The following is a 7,270-nucleotide window of genomic DNA, read 5'->3' on the forward strand; positions in this document are numbered from 1 at the left end:
GTTAAAATCTGTGCACCTTAACCTATACACATAGCCATGGCCACCCGGTCACATGACCAGCTAGCCACGCCCACCCAGTCACATGGCCTCCAAGCCATGCCCACAAAATAAGCCACACCCACAATGTCCCTCTTTACCAATGTTAAAATCTGGTCACCTTAAGATAGGTGTAAATGATGGAACCTCAGCATAGCCTTGATCCTAGATTGGTGCTGTGTAACAGTGAGAATTGGGTGGTTTTCCCACTGTCATTCCCGAGAACAAGGACACAGGGTTTCTGATAGTTAAAAGAATGTAGAATTCCATCATATGCTCTGTGTCATTTCTGTTCAACTTGTTCCTTAAGTATAAACTGTAATTTTCCATTTCCGAGTCTTATTTAATTCATTACTTTTGCTTTAATCTCATCTCTAAATGTTAAGTGCCCACAATTTAATGCAGCAAAATAGCCTGTGTATGCTGTTCTCAGCAAACTAGGATCTCCAGAAGCATATGTGGGAAGAGATATTATGGAAAAGGTCTGCCATCTGACCCACATGCATTTCCTCAAGAGGCATTACACTCAGGAGAAGTTCCCTCTTCACAAGCAGAATTTATTACACATAGAATACCAAACTGATGATGGCAATAACCTCCAGCTGTTCATAATAATAATAATAATAATTTTATTTCTATACCGCCCTTCTCCCGAATGACTCAGGGCGGTGTACAGCCTAATTAAAAACAGAATAAACATCAATTTAAAATAATTTAAAAATATTAAATAAATTTGGCTTAATTTAAACCCCAAAAAATTTAAAACATCCAATTTAAAATTATATTGCTAACCCAGCCTGGCGGAACAATAGGGTCTTGAGTGCGCAGCGAAATACCCGGAGGTCAGAAATTTTACGAATTTCCGGGGGCAGTTCATTCCACAGGGCTGGGGCTCCCACAGAGAAGGCCCTCCCCCTGGGTGTCGCCAGCCGACATGACTTGGCCAATGGCACCCTGAGGAGACCCTCTCTGTGGGAGCGAACTGGCCTGTGGGAGGCTATTGGTGGCAGAAGACGGTCTCGAAGGTACCCGGGTCCTATGCCATGGAGCGCTTTAAAGGTGGTAACCAACACCTTGAATCGCACCCAGAAGGCCACTGGGAGCCAGTGCAGCTCGCGCAGGAGGGGTGTCATGTGGGCGCAACGGGTTGCACCCATAACCACCCGCGCGGCTGCATTCTGGACCAGTTGGAGCCTCCGAGTGCTCTTCAAGGGGAGCCCCATGTAGAGAGCATTACAGTAGTCCAACCGGGAGGTAACAAGGGCATGAGTGACCGTGCGCAGGGTGTCCCGATCCAGAAAGGGCTGCAACTGGCGAATCAGGCGGACCTGATAAAAGGCCCCCCTGGCCACGGCCGTCATATGTTCTTCTAAAGACAGCCGTGCGTCCAGGAGGACACCCAGATTGCGAGCCCTCTCTGTGGGGGGCAAAGATTCACCCCCAGTAGTCAGCGATGGCACCTGCTGACTATATCGGGACGCCGGGAGCCACAACCACTCGGTCTTGGAAGGGTTGAGTCTGAGCCTGTTCCTCCCCATCCAGACCCGCGCGGCCTCCAGGCAGCGAGACATCACATCAAGGGCATCGTTGGGGTGGTCTGGGGTGGAGATGTACAGCTGAGTATCATCAGCGTACAGGTGACACTTCATCCCAAAACCACGGATGATCTCACCCAGCGGCTTCACATAAATGTTGAACAGGAGGGGCGAGAGAACCGACCCTTGTGGCACTCCCCATGCGAGATGCCTCGAGGTCGACCTCTGTCCCCCTGCCAACACAAACTGCGAGTGGTCGGAGAGGAAGGAGGAGAACCACCGCAGAACGGTGCCCCCTATTCCCAACCCCCTCAACCGCCGCAGCATGATACCATGGTCGATGGTATCAAAAGCCGCTGAGAGATCTAATAGGACTAGGACAGAGGAACAACCCCTGTCCCGAGCCCTCCAGAGATCATCCACCAACGCGACCAATGCCGTTTCTGTGCTGTGCCCCTGCCTGAAGCCCGACTGGCACGGGTCCAGATAGATAGCTTCATCCAGGTGTCGGGGAAGCTGTCGTGCCACCACGCTCTCAACAACCTTCGCCACAAAACGAAGGTTGGAGACCAGACGATAGTTGGCTAATTCAGCCGGGTCCAGGGAAGGCTTCTTGAGGAGGGGCCTCACTACCGCCTCTTTCAAGGCAGCAAGAAAGGCACCCTCGCTCAAAGAAGCAGTTATAATCCCCTGGAGCCAGCCTCGTGTAACCTCCCGGGAGGCCAGTACCAACCAGGAGGGACACGGGTCCAATAAACATGTGGCGGCACTAATCTTACCCAGAACCCTGTCCACATCCTCGGGAGCCACAGGATCAAACTCCTCCCAGATAACATTCTCAAGACCTGCCCTCGTCTCCTCCCGTGGACTCATCCAATCGGAGTCCAAGCCTTCCCGAATCCGAGCAACTTTATCGTGCAGGAATTGCACAAAATCCTCAGCACGACCCTGCAAGGGATCTTCCCGCACTCCCCCCCGAAGAAGGGAGTGGGTCACCCTAAACAGGGCGGCTGGGCAGTTCTCTGCAGATGCGATAAGAGCGGAAAAATGGTTAGATTTTGCTGCTTTTATCGCCACTAGGTAGGTCTTGATATAAGACCTCACCTGTGTCCGGTCGGAATCAGATTGACTAGACCTCCAAATGCTCTCTAGGCGTCTTTTCCGACGCTTCATCTCTCTCAGCTCCTCAGAGAACCAAGGAGCCAATTGAGTTCGGCATCGGGTCAGAGGCCGCAAAGGCACGACGCGGTCCAAAGCTCCAGCAGCCGCCCTTTCCCAGGCGGCCACCAGCTCTTCAGTCGAGTCGTGTGTCAGAGTCTCAGGAAACGGCCCAAGCTCCGTCAGGAACCTTTCGGGGTCCATCAGGCGCCTGGGACGGAACCATCTGGTCGGTTCCGTCTCCCTGCGGTGGGGGAAAGCGGTAGGAAACTCCAGGTGGAGGAGCGAATGATCTGTCCATGACAAGGGTTTGATGTCTAGATCCCCTCTACCAAGATCATTCAACCACTGACCAGAGATAAAAATCAAGTCCAGAGTGTGTCCCCCTATGTGAGTGGGGCCTTGAACTACCTGGGTCAGGTCCATGGCCGTCATGGAAGCCATGAACTCCCGAGCCACCTCTGACGCCTCACCCGCAGATGGAAGGTTGAAATCCCCCATGACAATAAGTCTGGGGGTATCAACCGCCACTCCGGCAATGACGTCGAGTAGCTCGGGCAGGGTCGCTGCCACGTGGCAGGGAGCCAGGTACGTGGCCAGCAAACCCATCTGCACCCCACGGCACCACTTCACACAAAGGGACTCACATCCGGCTATCTGAGGAACAGTGGTCTCCCTCGGACAAAGACTCCCTAATAATCACCGCCACTCCCCCACCCCTCCCCTGGGCCCTTGGCTGATGAAATGCACGGAAACCTGGCGGGCACATTTCGACGAGGGGGACCCCCCCCTCTTGGCCCAACCAGGTCTCCGTAATACCTGCCAGGTCCGCACCCCCCTCCGAAATAAGATCACAAATGAGGGGGGCTTTATTAACCACCGACCTGGCATTACACAACATCAGCCGTGGACCCTGGGCCTGAAACTCTGCACAGCCCAGGACACGAGTTGCGCATTGGGGGCCGGAGTGTGCAATCGCTCGAAGACAGCGCATGCGCACCCCCGACACTTGATGTGGCCCCCTGCGTCCACCATACCTGCCCCTCCCACTTATCACATTGATGGAATTGCCCTTTTTTTCGCCACCCGGAGCCCCGGTTAGGTTACCCTTCTCGTCTCCTCCGCTGCGCCCAACCAACCCACCACCCCGCAGAGTAGCTATATGGACACCCCCCAGTCCATCTCTACAACCCCCTCCCCCCTTCCCGGGTCCCCTTAAAAACCCCTCCCCCCTCCCAGACCCTTTTAAAATACAAAATGAAAATTTGACTAAAAAACCCCACAACCTCCTCCTCGCTGCATGCCACCTCTCTGGGCTCCAAGACCCTTCATCGAGGTGAGCCCTCGATAGCATAGAGGGCCAAATCTGCGAGAGGGGGGAATCTCGCAGACCAAGAAGTTCAGTCCTAGAATACATCTGGGGGATTGTAATGATGATAAATAGGCTGACATAGTCCGGGAGCCTTAAAAGAGGAAACTTCATCGGCTGATGACAAAGTCCAGGGAGAGGCGTAACAAGCGATGGAACAAAAGCCCTCCCCATTGCCCTCTCACTGCAATGGGAGAATCCGACAAGTCAAGGACCGCATGAACCGCTCTCTCACACCGGTCATGTTGGGAGAACTAAAACCCCAGTCCTGTTGCCAGCAGGCAAGTTCCATCAGTCTGGTACATCATCCTTGGTACCTCCTGGAGGGGGGGGCAGAGCGGAACACCCAAAGGCAAGACAGACAGTTCCATGTCAAAGACATGTCCAGATGGAGCAAATGACAAAGACCGGCCTTTCACACCCCCACCAACCGCATCCCCAGAGTAAAACCTGGGGAGGGGCGGTGGGAGGAGACTTGGGGAAACCCCCATCTGCCATGTTGACCCACTGTCCGGCGGCCCTAACTCCTCCGACCACCAGAGGGCCATACACAGCATCGATGGTATGGCACGGTCCAAGGGCGAGAAGAGAGCCAGGGGCACTCGGGACGGAGTTTAGTGGGAATCTAGCGAGTCCAGCGGCCTCCACAGCGATGCAAAGATGTAATAGCTGCCGTAGCAACCTCGGCCACCTCGGGGGGCGCCTACCAATACTGCAAAAGCCTGGGGCAAAACCCCCCCATTCGGCCACCGAGGCCGCGGCCTCCTCGGCGCATCCCAAGCACTGGCTCTCCCAGCGTTCTCCCGGCTGCCCAATTGCGCCAACCGCAGCTGCAGTCTCTCAGCTGATTATCTCCAATTCCACGCTGTCGCTGTTTCCCTCCGATGCTGGCAGTGCCAGCGCTCCTCAACATCCTCACCAAGCCCGCAAATCATCAGGTCCGAGCCCCCAGATGTTCCGACAGCCAGGCGGGCCCTCAAACAGACGCCAGGACCCCCGAATCTTCTCCAGGTAAGCCAGAAGCCTCCCCTCAAGGTAAGCTCACCGGCGTTTTGCAGCCATCTTGAGGCATGCGCAGTAGGTTCATAGTTGGTGGTATGAGATCCACAATGGCACCAGCTACATATCTCATTAAAATAGATGACCCAGAAAAGAGCTTTCAGCCTAGACTGATGCAATGCTCTCCCTTAGCCAATGTTGGAAAGTACATTTGATTAAGTACCACATGGCTTTTATGACTATGGGCCTATAACCAGTGGTGAAATCCAATTTTTTTTACTACCGGTTCTCTGGGTGTGGCTTGGTAGCTGTGGTGTGGCTTGGTTGGCATGGCTTGGTAGGTGTGGCAGGGGAAGGATACTGCAAAATCCCCATTCTCTCCCCACTCCTGGGGGAAGGATATTGGAAAAACTCCATTCCCACCTCACTCTCTGGCCAGCCAGAGGTGGTATTTGCCGGTTCTCTGAACTACTTAAAATTTCCACTACCGGTTCTCCAGAACCTGTCAGAACCTGCTGGATTTCACCCCTGCCTATAACTCAGAGTAAATAAACTCTTGTTTTTTAAAAATAATTTTTTATTTTATTCAGAATGTTGTCAGCGTTCCAAATTAGGCTTTCTTCCAGCACTGACATAATGAGATGAAGCAGAAAGAGCAGAAGCTTGATTTATTGCTGAGATGAACTTTTACCTAGTTTTTGTATGTTACAGATAGTGTTTCCTGGGAGACGAGGATAGGGGCTACATTCCTGTGAAAAGAACGTGCCGGGATGTAGAGATGGATCTGTATGATGGCCAATGGGACATTGGGGTTGGAGAGCGGAAGAGGAGGGGGTTGGAAGGAGGGGCCAGTTTGGCTGCAATTTGAATCAGGAATGTCGGATTCTGCTATTCTTAAAATAAAAGTGATTCATTAGAGAGTTTGCGCTTGAGAATGAAGTTTATTCAAGATAGCACCGAAACCTGACAAATGTTATGGTAAAATACAAACTCCAAGCTCTACAAACTCTGAATATTGGTCAATATATTACAACGGTATTAGCTAGAATACAACCTCCACGTAATCTCACTTACACATGGAACTGAAAATGAATCTCTCAATTTTTATTTTCTTTCTTTATTTATTTTGGAAAACATATATAAGATAACATATAACGTATAAACAGATTATAAACGTATAAACATACATGAGATGGTTACGAATAAAAGGGGACATTAGGAGCCACATGGACTGGTTTAAGAAAGTATTGTCACATCACCTTGTTTTTGATAAAATGTGTATAACTCAGTTTGATAATACCATGTGAATCAAGTTTCAAAACTACATCAATTCAGTTGGAGCATGGTGCTTAATTTTGTGTCAGCCCCACTGGGTAGACCAAACCAGGAAATCAACTCCATAGGAAGGCTGAAACTATATTTATTGAGATTGGCCATAAAAACTGAAAGTCTGATTATGCTGGACATCCTTGATTTTCTTATACTTGGGTTAAATAGGGAGCTGTCTTATTAGGACACTCTGTTTTTAAAAAATGCTTTAGTCCCTTTTCACTAGGTAACAGCTTCTATATATATCCATCAATGTCATCTTTCTAGATTTGGAAGACACGTGTATTGGATTACATTATGTCACAGCTGCAATGATTATTGATTCTAAGAGCTCAACTTCCTATATTCATAAATGATTCAGGATTCATCGATGTTTAACTGTTCAGCTCTTCTGAACTCACAATTTCTTGTGTAGCTGTCAACATCTACATGTTGGAACAGGTATAAAACAATTGAATAATTAGCTCTGGAGAAAAACATAAATTATGGTGACTGACCTCATACCAGGCCTACTCAATCAAAAGGACTAATATTCCAGAAAACTTGTCATCACTTGTGTCAAGGGTGCCTGTGGTGGCCTGAGCACTCTGCCAGCAAAAATGGGCTCCGAGCTGCATTTTCAGCTGTGAAGGCATCCTGCAAACCTCTGCCAATGAAAATGGAGCTTGGGAGGGCCACCCGTGGCTCACCCAAGCTCCATTTTTGCTGGCAGAGGCACTGCAGACCGCTCCTTCACTGTTTCCAGGGTGGCCCCATGGGCCAGTTTTAAGCACCCCGTGGTCCGGATCTGGCCCGTGGGCCTTGAGTTTAACACCCCTGCTCTACATCCTCTTGACGAATATCT

The sequence above is a fragment of the Pituophis catenifer genome, unplaced genomic scaffold, assembly GCF_029215685.1.
Source record: "Pituophis catenifer annectens isolate HBS135680 unplaced genomic scaffold, rPitCat1.0.hap2 SCAF_6, whole genome shotgun sequence".
In the NCBI taxonomy this organism is placed as follows: domain Eukaryota; kingdom Metazoa; phylum Chordata; class Lepidosauria; order Squamata; family Colubridae; genus Pituophis; species Pituophis catenifer.